Source organism: Hordeum vulgare, chromosome 7H (genome assembly GCF_904849725.1).
Source record: "Hordeum vulgare subsp. vulgare chromosome 7H, MorexV3_pseudomolecules_assembly, whole genome shotgun sequence".
Taxonomy (NCBI): Eukaryota; Viridiplantae; Streptophyta; class Magnoliopsida; order Poales; family Poaceae; genus Hordeum; species Hordeum vulgare.
The window spans coordinates 586,145,599-586,158,259 of record NC_058524.1 but is presented as its reverse complement, the minus strand read 5'-3'; positions in this window follow the sequence as shown (position 1 = coordinate 586,158,259).

The following is a 12,661-nucleotide window of genomic DNA, read 5'->3' as shown; positions in this document are numbered from 1 at the left end:
ATGGGAGGAAAGATATACCCAACGTTTCGTGAATCCCTTAAGGCTCAAGTTTCCTTGATGGTGTGGTGGATCTTTCATTGCATTTCGCCGATTTTTGTAATCTATGTGTTTCAACGTATACTCTTTAGAACACCAGTAGTCCACAATCCGCTCCCAGCACTCTCCCTTATCGACACACCATCTAGGAGTAACCTAATTGATCATTTGCATCTCATATACGTCAAAAAGCACTAGCGCAACTAACATCAGCACTAATTCATCACAAGGATTAATTGGCAACATGTATAGCACCGGCGGTGGCCGGGGAGGGCACCAAAATAGTTATGACATATAGTTTGTGTTTATATTAAATCTATGATCAAACTTTAACTCCAGGATGTCTTATCTATACCACTATATAGTGTATCAGTTTTGAATGGATCCAGATCTTGAATCTTGATCATTGGTATCCTCAATCTAACGGTTCAAAGCAATGAGATTCGCATGAACAATACCAATCAGCTCCCTCCAATGTATTCTAGAACCATCGCATTATAAAAAGGTGCATGCCGCTCAGGCAATGCTGCGGTCAGTAGAGGACATGCAGCATATAGTGTCATACATATAGTGTATACAGTTTATGTTTTTTACAACTATGTCACCAATCAATAGGAATTACACTCCTTTAATATATCTTTACCTAATATATTTAATATATACTTCTTCCAGGTAATTCACACTCAAGTTAATATATATGCATGAGAACAATCATCTTAACATGTGTGTGTGTGTCTTATCATATTTTACCACTACATTGGACGAGGATGAGACGATTGGTCTGAATGCATGAAACCAGATCAATCACCACACAAGATAAGCTATCCATATAACTTTCATGTCTGATCTGCTTGGGATATATAAAGGAAGTGTCTGTACTTTCTGTCCTATTTCTGAATCAAATATGTATCATTGCATTTTCAGCCCATGCATGTGAATGCTTAGGAAGACACAACATACATAGTTCAGTTTTGTTGTTGTTCAATGCTATTTACAGAAGCAGACGAACACATAAATTCAATTTATTTACTGACAGTTCTCTACTAAGAATGCTTTCCATTAATTTGTCTACTTGATAATTTATTTTCCCCTTGGCATCCATCCACCTGATGGACTTAGATAAATGAATCTTGGCTATCAATCTATATGATGTAATCCATGAAGGACATGGCATTAGTAGGAGACAACAAACTATGTGAACGGTGAGCAAAACTAGGAGGGCACTGGTGGCCAAGTCTGAGCTTTGTTACCAATTGGAGGAGGGCGCTGGTGGCGACCGGAGACGGGCAGGGAGGTCCGACGGCGGCGGCTGGGAGGTGTGGTGGAGGGAGGCCTACCGGAGGCGTCAGCCGGGGAGGGCACTGGCGGTGCTGGAGGGAGGCCCGACCGGTGGTTCGACCTACACTCCGGCTTGGTGGCAACCGGAGACAGGCAGGGAGGGTGGCCTACCCTCCCACCATGTCACGCAGACGGACGACGGCGGCCGGGGAGGGAACCGGCGGCATCAGCCCGGGAGGGCACTAGCGGGAGGCCTGACCGGAGGTGTGGTGGAGGGAGGCCCGACCGGAGGTGTGGTGGAGGGAGGCCCGACCGGAGGTGGCCTACCCTCCCGCCATGTCGCGTAGACGGACGAGGGCGGCCAGGGAGGGCACCGGCGGCGGCGGCCCGGGAGGGCACCGGCGACGGCGGCTGTGAACCCTAGATATTTTCACCAGAGGGAGGGAACCACCAGTCGCGAGAGGGAGGGGCTGGTGCGCTCGTTGTTTTTTTTATCTGGTGTGTTCTTTTTCCACTCGTGGGAGATAGGCCACCTCTGTTTTTAGTCTTTTCCGTCTTCATAACGACGTACCTGACGGCAAAGACTAATTTGTGCCGTCTTCTCTTGCTAATCCAAGACGGCAAAACTGCGTGCCGTTTGGGTCAGTTAACACGAACGTGGACATCTTTGTTTGCCGTCATCCATAGCATAACTAGACAGCAAAAATCCTGCCTTTGCCGTCATCTACCCATATAGTTGACGGCAAAACTATTTTTTGCCGTGTGGTTTTTTTTGCCGTCTGCTTTTCATGATTTTTGGCGATAGTAGCTCTTTGCTGTCTGCCCATGACAGCAAACTTCCCGTTTGCCGCGTGCCATGACAATTTGCTGACGGCAAAGATTATACCTAACATCAAAATAGATGATTCCTGTAGTGAACATCCAAAGTTGACAAGACAATAGCATGGAACCATAAAAAATTATAGATACGTTGGAGACGTATCAAGGTCCTATCTTGTACCTTTACTTTTTGTCCTTAAAAGTGTCATGGTGATCGACACCAATTCCTTATTTCGCCTTTATCTTGGCTAACGCCATATGCTAGGGAAAGATCTATATTCATATGTCAACTTGGAAGTAAGTATTCATTACCCTTGAGGTAAGTAGTTGGGAGGCGAAACTATAAGCCCCTATCTTTCTTTGTGTCCAGCTGAAACTTTGATCTCATGAGTACCACGTGAGTTTTAGCAATTGTAGAAGACGAAAGGATGATTGAGTATGTGGATTTTCTTTACAAGCTCTTATTTGATTCTTTCCAACATTATGATAAATTGCAATTGCTTCAATGACTAAAGGCTATTGGTTGTTAATTCTCAATAAGGTTCTTGATCCATACTTTACATTGTGAAGGAATTATCACTTTAGCATAAGAGATTATATGATGATATTGCTGCTCTAATTATGATCATGATGCCTGCATGTCCGTATCTTGTTTTGTCGACACCTCTATCTCTAAACATGTGGGCATATTTATTGATCTCGGTTTCCGCTTGAGGACAAGCGAGGTCTAAGCTTCGGGGAGTTGATACGTCCATTTTGCATCATGCTTTTATGTTGATATTTATCGCTTTATGGGGGTAAATCAATTACGAAAATGTACTCACGATATCCAATCTGTGGTACTAACAGTTAAATTGCAAAAAACAGAAAAAAACGAACTGGAAACGATAGATGGGGATGATGGATCAGGGAGGAGGCAAGAGGGATGGAGGGAGGGGGTGATACGTCCATTTTGCATCATGCTTTCATGTTGATATTTATTGCTTTATGGGTTGTTATATTACTTTGTGGTACAATATTTATGCCTTTTCTCTCTTATTTTGCAAGGTTTATTTGAAGAGGGAGAATTCACGCAGCTGGAATTCTCGACTGGAAAAGGACCAAATCTTCGTCCACTATTCTGCACATCTCCACATGCCCTGAAAAGTTATGTGGAATTTTTTGGGATTATATAAAAAATACTGGGCTAAAAAAGTACCAGAGGGGGCCTACCAGGGCGCCACAAGCCCTGCCACCGCCACCCCCCGGTGGCGGATGGCAAGCTTGTGGGCTCCCTGACGGCCCACTGGCCCCCCTCTTTTGCTATATGAAGGGTTTGGTTCCAGAAAAACATCAATCGGGAGCTTTTTCGTGGTTTCGCCGACGCCACGAGGCGGAACTTGAGCAGATCCACAAGGCGGAACTCGCCGCCGCCACGAGGTGAAACTTCCTTCCCAGAGGGGGAAATTGTCGCCATCGTCATCACCAACACTCCTCTCGTCGGAGGGGAGGAATCTTCATCAACATCTTCATCATCACCATCTCCTCTCCAACCCCTAGTTCATCTCTTGTAACCAATCTCCGTCTCACGACTCCGATTGGTACTTGTAAGGTTACTAGTATTGTTGATTACTCTTTGTAGTTGATGCTAGTTGGATTACTTGGTGGAAGATTTTATGTTCAGATCCTTGATGCTATTCATTACACCTGTGATCATGATTATGATTATGCTTGGTGAGTAGTTACTTTTGTTCCCGAGGACATGAGATAAGTCATGTTAATAATAGTCATGTGAATTTGATATCCGTTCGGTATTTTGATATGCTATATGTTGTTTTTCCTCTAGTGGTGTTATGTGAACGTCGACTACATAACACTTCACCATATTTGGGCCTAGAGGAAGGCATTGGGGAGTAGTAAGTAGATGATGGGTTGCTGGAGTGACAGAAGCTTAAACCCCAGTCTATGCGTTGCTTCGAAGGGGCTAATTTGGATCCACTAGTTTAATGTTATGGTTAGACGTTGTCTTAATTTTTCTTTCGTAGTTGCGGATGCTTGCGAGAGGGGTTAATCATAAGTGGGATGCTTGTCCAAGTAAGGGAAATACCCAAGTGCCGGTCCACCCACATATCAAACTATCAAATTAACGAACGTGAATCATATGAACATGATGAAACTAGCATGACAGAAATTCCCGTGTGTCCTCGAGAGTGTTTTTCCTCCTATAAGACTTTGTTCAAGCTTGTCCCTTGCTACAAAAGGGATTGGGCCACTTGCTGCACCATTTCTACTACTTGTTACTTTTCGCTTGCTACGTTTCACCTCACTACACCATCACTTGTTACCGCTACTTTCAGTGCTTGCAGTTATTACCTTGCTGAAAACTATTTATCAGATCCTTCTGCTCCTCGTTGGGTTCGACACTCTTGCTTATCGAAAGGACTACGATTGATCCCCTATACTTGTGGGTCATCAAGACTCTTTTCTGGCGCCGTTGCCGGGGAGTGAAGCGCCTTTGGTAAGTGGAAATTGGTAAGGAAACATCTATATACTGTGCTGAAATTTATTGTCACTTGTCACTATGGAAACTGTTCCTTTGAGGAGTTTGTTCGGGGTATCTTCACCACGAACGGAAGCACGAGGAGTTGTTCCTCGATCTGAGGTACCTACTAAAAATAACTTTTATGAAATTCCTTCGGGTATGCTTGAGAAACTGCTGGCTAATCCTTTCACAGGAGATGGATCTTCACATCCAGACTTGCATCTGATCTATGTAGATGAAGTTTGTGGTTTATTTAAGCTTGTAGGTTTTCCCGAGGATGAGGTAAAGAAAAAAGTATTTCCTTTATCTTTGAAGGATAAGGCGTTGACATGGTATAGGCTATGTGATGATACTGGATCATGGGGCTACAGTCGGTTGAAATTGGAATTTCATCAAAAGTTCTATCCTATGCATTTAGTACATCGTGATCGGAACTTTATTTATAACTTTTGGCCTCGTGACAGGGAAAGCATAGCTCAAGCTTGGGGGAGGGTTAAATCAATGCTATATTCATGCCCCAATCATGAACTCTCGAGAGAAATTATCACTCAAAACTTTTATGCTCGGCTTTCTCTTGAAGATCATACCATGCTTGACACTTCTTGTACCGGTTCTTTTATGAAGAAGGATATTGACCACAAGTGGAATTTATTGGAGAGAATCAAATGTAACTCTGAAGATTGGGAGCTGGAGGAAGGTAAGGAGTCAGGTATGAATTTCTAGTTTGATTGCGTTAAATCTTTTATTGAGACAAACACTTCTAGAGATTTTAGCGCTAAGTATGGACTTGACTCCGAGATAGTAGCTTCTCTATGTGAATCTTTTGGTGCTCATGTTGATCTTCCCAAAGAGAAGTGGTTTAAGTATCATCCTCCTATAGAAAGCAACATAGTCAAAACCAATCTAGTTGAGGAGAAACTCATTGCTTTTAGTGATCCTGTTGTTCCTTGTGCCTACACTGAGAAACCACCATACCCTGCTAGGATAAATGATTATTCTAAAGCTCCAACTGTGAGACGTAGGGGTTACATTAGACCACTTGCACCCCCTGAGGAGATTAGAGTTGAACCTAGTGTTGCTATTATCAAAGATTACTTAACCGAAGACGTAGACGGGCATGTTATCAAATTCTATGAGGACTCCACTAGAATTGCTAAACCTCACGCGAAGGAGATCCCTGTTTCTATCAAGATAGGAGATCACTGTTACCATGGTTTATGTGATATGGGAGCTAGTGTTAGTGCAATACCCCGTTCCTTATATGATGAAATCAAAGATAAGATTGCACCTGCTGAGTTAGAACCCATTGATGTCACTATTACGCTAGCTAATAGAGACACTATCTGCCCTCTGGGAATTGTGAGAGACGTAGAAGTCCTGTGTGGTAAGACGAAGTATCCTACTGATTTCCTCGTCCTTGGTAATGCACAAGATAACTTTTGTCCCATCATATTTGGTAGACCCTTTCTCAACACTATCAATGCTCACATTGATTGCATTAAGCAGACTGTCACAGTTAGTTTCGAGGGTGTGTCTCATGAATTTAACTTCTCCAAGTTTGGAAGACAACCCCATGAAAAAGAGTCGTCTGGAAGGGATGAAATCATTGCTCTTGCCTCTATTGACGTACCTCCTATGGATCCTTTAGAGGAATATCTGCTTGAGCATGAAAATGATATGTGTATGGAGGAGAGAGATGAGATAGATAAAATTGTCTTAGAACAATATCCTATTCTCAAGAATAATTTGCCTGTTGAACTGCTTGGGGATCCTCCCCCACCAAAGGGTGATCCTGTGTTCAAGCTTAAACAGTTGCCTCATACTCTTAAGTATGCCTATCTTGATGAGAAGGAGATATATCATGTTATCATTAGTGCTCTCCTCTCAGAGCACGAAGAGAAGAAGTTATTAAAAACTTCGAGGAAGCAATGTGCTGCTATCGGATATACTCTTGATGATCTTAAGGGTATTAGTCCCACTCTATGTCAGCACAAGATTAAAACTGATCCCTACTTTAAACCAGTTGTTGATCATCAAAGGAGATTAAATCATAAGATGAAAGAGGTCGTTAGAAAAGAAATATTAAAGCTTTTGGAAGCAGGAATCATTTATCCCATTGCTCATAGTGATTTGGTAAGTCTAGTACATTGCGTACCTAAGAAGGGAGGTATCACCGTCGTTCCTAATGATAAGGATGAACTAATCCCACAAAGGATTATTACTGGCTATAGGATGGTGATAGACTTCCGAAAACTGAACAAGGCAACCAGGAAAGATCATTATCCTTTGTCGTTTATCGACCAAATGCTAGAAAGGCTATCAAAACACATACACTTCTGCTTTCTAGACGGTTATTCAGGTTTCTCGCAAATACCTGTTGCGCTATCTGATCAGGAGAAAACCACTTTCACCTGCCCCTTCGGTACCTTTGCTTATAGACGTATGCCTTTTGGCATATGCAATGCACCTGCCACCTTTCAAAGATGTATGATGGATATATTCTCTGACTTTTATGAAAAGATTGTCGAGGTTTTCATGGATGACTTCTCCGTTTACGGGTCTTCCTTTGATGATTGCCTCAGCAACCTTGATCGAGTCTTACAGAGATGCGAAGATACCAACCTCGTCTTGAATTGGGAGAAGTGCCACTTTATGGTTAACGAAGGTATCGTTTTAGGACACAAAATTTCTGAAAGAGGCATTGAAGTTGATAAGGCTAAGGTTGATGCAATTGAGAAAATGCCTTGTCCCACAGATATCAGAGGTATACGAAGTTTCCTAGGTCATGCTGGTTTCTATAGAAGATTCATTAAAGACTTCTCTAAGATTTATAGGCCTCTTACCAACTTCTTGCAGAAGGATGTTCCTTTTGTTTTTGATGAGGATTGTGAGCAAGCTTTCGAAATACTTAAGAGGGCTTTGATAACCGCACCTATTGTTCAACCACCTGACTGGAACTTGCCCTTTGAAATCATGTGCGACGCTAGTGATTATGCCGTTGGTGCTGTTCTAGGACAAAGAGTTGACAAGAAGTTGAATGTCATTGACTACGCTAGTAAAACTATAGACAGTGCCCAAAGAAACTATGCCACTACGGAGAAGCAATTTTTAGCAGTCGTGTTTGCATGTGAAAAGTTCAGATCTTATATAGTTGACTCCAAAGTCACTATTCACTCTGATCATGCTTCTATTAAGTACCTTATGGAGAAGAAGGACGCTAAACCTAGGCTGATCAGATGGGTTCTCCTGCTACAGGAATTTGATTTGCATGTCGTTGACCGAAAGGTTGCTGATAACCCTGTAGCTGATAACTTGTGTGGGCTAGAGAATGTCCTTGATGACCCATGGCCTATTGATGACAACTTTCCTGATGAGCAACTAAATGTCATCCGCACTTTACATAGTGCACCGTGGTATGCCGATTACGCAAATTATATCGTAGCCAAATACATACCACCCAGTTTCACCTATCAGCAAAAGAAGAAATTCTTCTTTGATTTGAGACACTACTTTTGGGATGATCCTCACCTTTATAAGGAAGGAGTAGATGGTGTTATTAGACGTTGTGTGCCTGAACATGAACAGGGATAGATCTTGCAGAAGTGTCATTCCAAAGCCTACGGAGCACACCACGCTGGAGATAGAACTGCTCATAAGGTGTTGCAATCAGGTTTCTATTGGCCCACTCTCTTCAAGGATGCCCGTAAGTTCGTCTTGTCTTGTCACGAATGGCAAAGAATAGGGAAAATCAGTAAGCGTCAGGAAATGCCTATGAACTATTCACTTGTCATTGAACCATTTGATGTCTGGGGCTTTGATTATATGGGACCCTTCCTGAGTTCCAATGGGTACACTCACATCTTAGTTGCTGTGGATTACGTCACTAAGTGGGTAGAAGCTATCCCCACTAAAAATGCTGATCACCACACCTCTATTAAGATGCTTAAAAAGTCATTTTCCCAAGATTTGGAGTCCCCAGATATTTGATGACTGATGGCAGTTCACACTTCATTCATGGTGTTTTCCGCAAGATGCTCGCTAAGTATGATGTCAACCATAGAGTTGCATCTCCTTATCATCCTCAGTCTAGTGGTCAAGTGGAGTTGAGTAATAGGGAGATCAAATTGATCCTACAAAAGACCGTCAATAGATCTCGAAAGAATTGGTCTAGCAAACTTGACGATGCACTATGGGCTTATAGGACTGCTTATAAGAATCCCATGGGCATGTCGCCGTATAAAATGGTTTACGATAAGGCATGTCGTTTACCTCTTGAGATGGAACACAAAGCTTATTGGGCAATCAAAGAGCTCAACTTTGATTTCAAATTTGCCGGTGAGAAGAGGTTGTTTGATATCAGCTCGTTAGATGAATGGAGGGCCCAGACATATGAGAATGCCAAGTTGTTCAAGGAAAAGGTCAAGAGATGGCACGATAAACGAATACAGAAATGAGAGTTCAATGTAGGTGATTATGTCCTGCTATACAATTCTCATTTGAGATTCTTCGCAGGCAAGCTTCTCTCTAAATGGGAAGGTCCTTACGTTATCGAGGAAGTATATCGTTCCGATGCCATCAAAATCAATAACACGGAAGGAAATTTTCCAATAGTGGTAAATGGGCAAAGAATCAAGCATTACATCTCTGGTACTCCCATAAATTTTGAGACCAATATCATCAATGTCATAACTCCAGAGGAGTACATAAGGGATGTTTATCAGCCTGTTTTAGACCGTGAAAACGAAGAGGTATCTGTTTCGGTAAGAAAATGGACTCCGATGCTTTTCCAATAGGAAATTTCCTCCGTTTTGGAATTTTTGGAAAATTAGAAAAATAAAAAGTAGTCCGAAGAGCGCACGAGGTGGCCACAAGCTTGGAAACCGCTACCTACCCCCTGGTGGAGGAGGGAGGCCTTGTGGGCACCTCGTGTACCTCCCGGACTCCGTTTTCTTGCGGATCACCCCTTCTGGTCCAGAAAAAAATCAATGTATATTCGCCCAAAGGTTTTGATCTCCGTATCGCGCGGCTTTCCTCTGTTTTCATTTCAAGAATGTTGTCTGCCGCAGATCTAGGTCAAGATGTCTTCTCAGGATTCAGAGGGGGAGAGCTATGTCGCTGACTACCTTTCTAACCCCAAGGTCTATGGGGACTTGGAACCATATGGCTGGACCACTCACGATGAAGAGGACTATAAGCCCAAGGGGAAGGAACAAACGAGTTTCGATGAAGAGGAGGCTCATGTACCACAACCTGGACGCACTCATGTGGAGTTCAAGAAGTCAAGCCTCCCTGACCATAGGAAGAAGCCTAACACCTTGTTTATCCCTTCTCGTGTCTTGCAGGAGAGTAAGGAGGAACTTTGCCATAGAGTGTTGAAACTTGAGGAGGAAAATGACGATCTAAGGGAGCAGAACTTTTGGCTCAAGTGGAAATTAGACAAGCTCAAGACTGCTTCAACAACTCCACCATCATCACCACCAAAGGAAGGCAACTAAGCATTGGTATGGGCAATCCCCTTGGCTTCTGCCAAGCTCGGGGGAGTTGCCCTGGTATCGTATCACCTTTATATCTTTTGCTTTTACCTTTGTTTATTTCTTTCCTTTTTAGTTTTTATTTCTTCTCTTAGAGGATTAAGTCTTTAGTATTTAGTTTGAGTCTTTTGCTTTTGTCTCTACCCCGATGTATTCGAGCTTACGAACTATATAATAAAGAGTATCTTAGTCAAGGGCCTTACTTTGTGCCATGATCAAAAGTATGAAAAGAACGATAGCATGAAAGATCATGAGACGATCTTATGGAAAGTGATAACTTCACATATGACACGTATGATGATTGAAACTTGTTGAGAATAAATCAACATAGACTCAGTCATTGTTGCAATTAATAAGAAGTAATAAGGAAAGAGAGGTTCACATATAAATATATCATATCAAACACTTTTTACAATTGTGAGCACTCACCAAACTATTACATGCTTAGGAGTAGATGTTGGACAAGGAAGACAACATAATGAATTGTGTTTGCTTGGTTCCAAACAATGTTATATGACTAGAGATCTCTTAGCATGTCACGATTGCTTCCACCTCATATTAGCCAAAACTCCCGCACCAAGTAGAGATACTACTTGTGCATCCATAAACCTTCAACCCAGTTTTGCCATGAGAGTCCACCATACCTACCTATGGATTGAATAAGATCCTTCAAGTAAGTTGTCATCGGTGCAAGCAAAAAAATTGCTCTCTAATATGTATGATCTATTAGTGTGTGGAAAATAAGCTTTGTACGAACCTGTGATGAGGAAGACATAAAAGCGACAGACTGCATAATAAATTTCTTTATCACAAGTGGCAATATAAAGTGACATTCCTCCGCACTAACAGGACACGCATTCAAACCACAAAAGCGCATGACAACCTCTGCTTCCCTCTGCGAAGGGCCTATCTTGTACCTTTACTTTTTTACCTTGTAAGAGTCATGGTCATCTTCACCAATTCCCAATTTTTTCCTTTGTCTTGGCTACCGTCACATGCTTGGGACAGATCTATATTCATATATCAACTTGGAGTTGAGTACTTATGCTTTATTATTGTTGACTTTACCATTGAGGTGAATAGTTGGGAAGCAAAACTATAAGCCCATATCTTCCTCTGTGTCCAGCTGAAACTTTGACACCAGGAGTACCACGTGAGTTGTAACAATTGTGGAAAACAAAAGAGATGATTGAGTATGTGGATTTGCCTTACAAGCTCTTATTTGACTCTTTCTGATGTTGTGATAAATTGCAATTGCTTCAATGACTTTGGACTGTTGTTGGTTACTTCTTGGTAAGGTTTTTGCTTCATGCATTGCTTTGTGAAGGAACTATTACTTTCCCATAAGAATATTTATAATGTATAGGTGTTCTATGTGTGATCATGATGCCCTGATGTCTGTATTTTGTTTTATCGACACCTTCATCCCTAAACATGTGGACATTTTATGGAACTTGGTTTTCGCTTGAGGACAAGCAAGGTCTAAGCTTGGGGGAGTTGATACATCCATTTTGCATCATGCTTTCATGTTGATATTTATTGCTTTATGGGCTGTTATATTACTTTGTGGTACCATATTTATGCCTTTTCTCTCTTATTTTGCAAGGTTTATTTAAAGAGGGAGAATTAAGGCAGCTGGAATTCTGGAATGGAAAAGGAGAAAATCTTAGTCCACTATTCTGCACACCTCCAAATGCCCTGAAAATTTACGTGGAATTTTTTGGGATTATATAAAAAATACTGGGCTAAAGAAGTACTAGAGGGGGGCTACCAGGGCGCCACAAGCCCTGCCACCGCCACCCCCTAGTGGCGGATGGCAAGCTTGTGGGCTCCCTGACGGCCCACTGGCCCCCCTCTTTTGCTATATGAAGGGTTTCGTTCCAGAAAAAATCAATCGGGAGCTTTTTCGTGGTTTCGCCGCCGCCACGAGGTGGAACTTGAGCAGATCCAATCTAGAGCTCCGGCAGGACGATCCTGCCAGGGAAACTTCCCTCCCGGAGGGGGAAATCGTCGCCATCGTCATCACCAACACTCCTCTCGTCGGAGGGGAGGCATCTTCATCAACATCTTCATCAGCACCATCTCCTCTCCAACCCCTAGTTCATCTCTTGTAACCAATCTCCGTCTCACGACTCCGATTGGTACTTGTAAGGTTACTAGTAGTGTTGATTACTCTTTGTAGTTGATGCTAGTTGGATTACTTGGTGGAAGAGTTTATGTTCAGATCCTTGATGCTATTCATTACAACTCTGATCATGATTATGATTATGCTTTGTGAGTAGTTACTTTTGTTCCTGAGGACATGGGATAAGTCATGTTAATAATAGTCTTGTGAATTTGATATCCGTTCGGTATTTTGATATGGTGTATGTTGTTTTACATCTAGTGGTGTTATGTGAACGTCGACTACATAACACTTCACCATATTTGGGACCAGAGGAAGGCATTGGGGAATAGTAAGTAGATGATGGGTTGC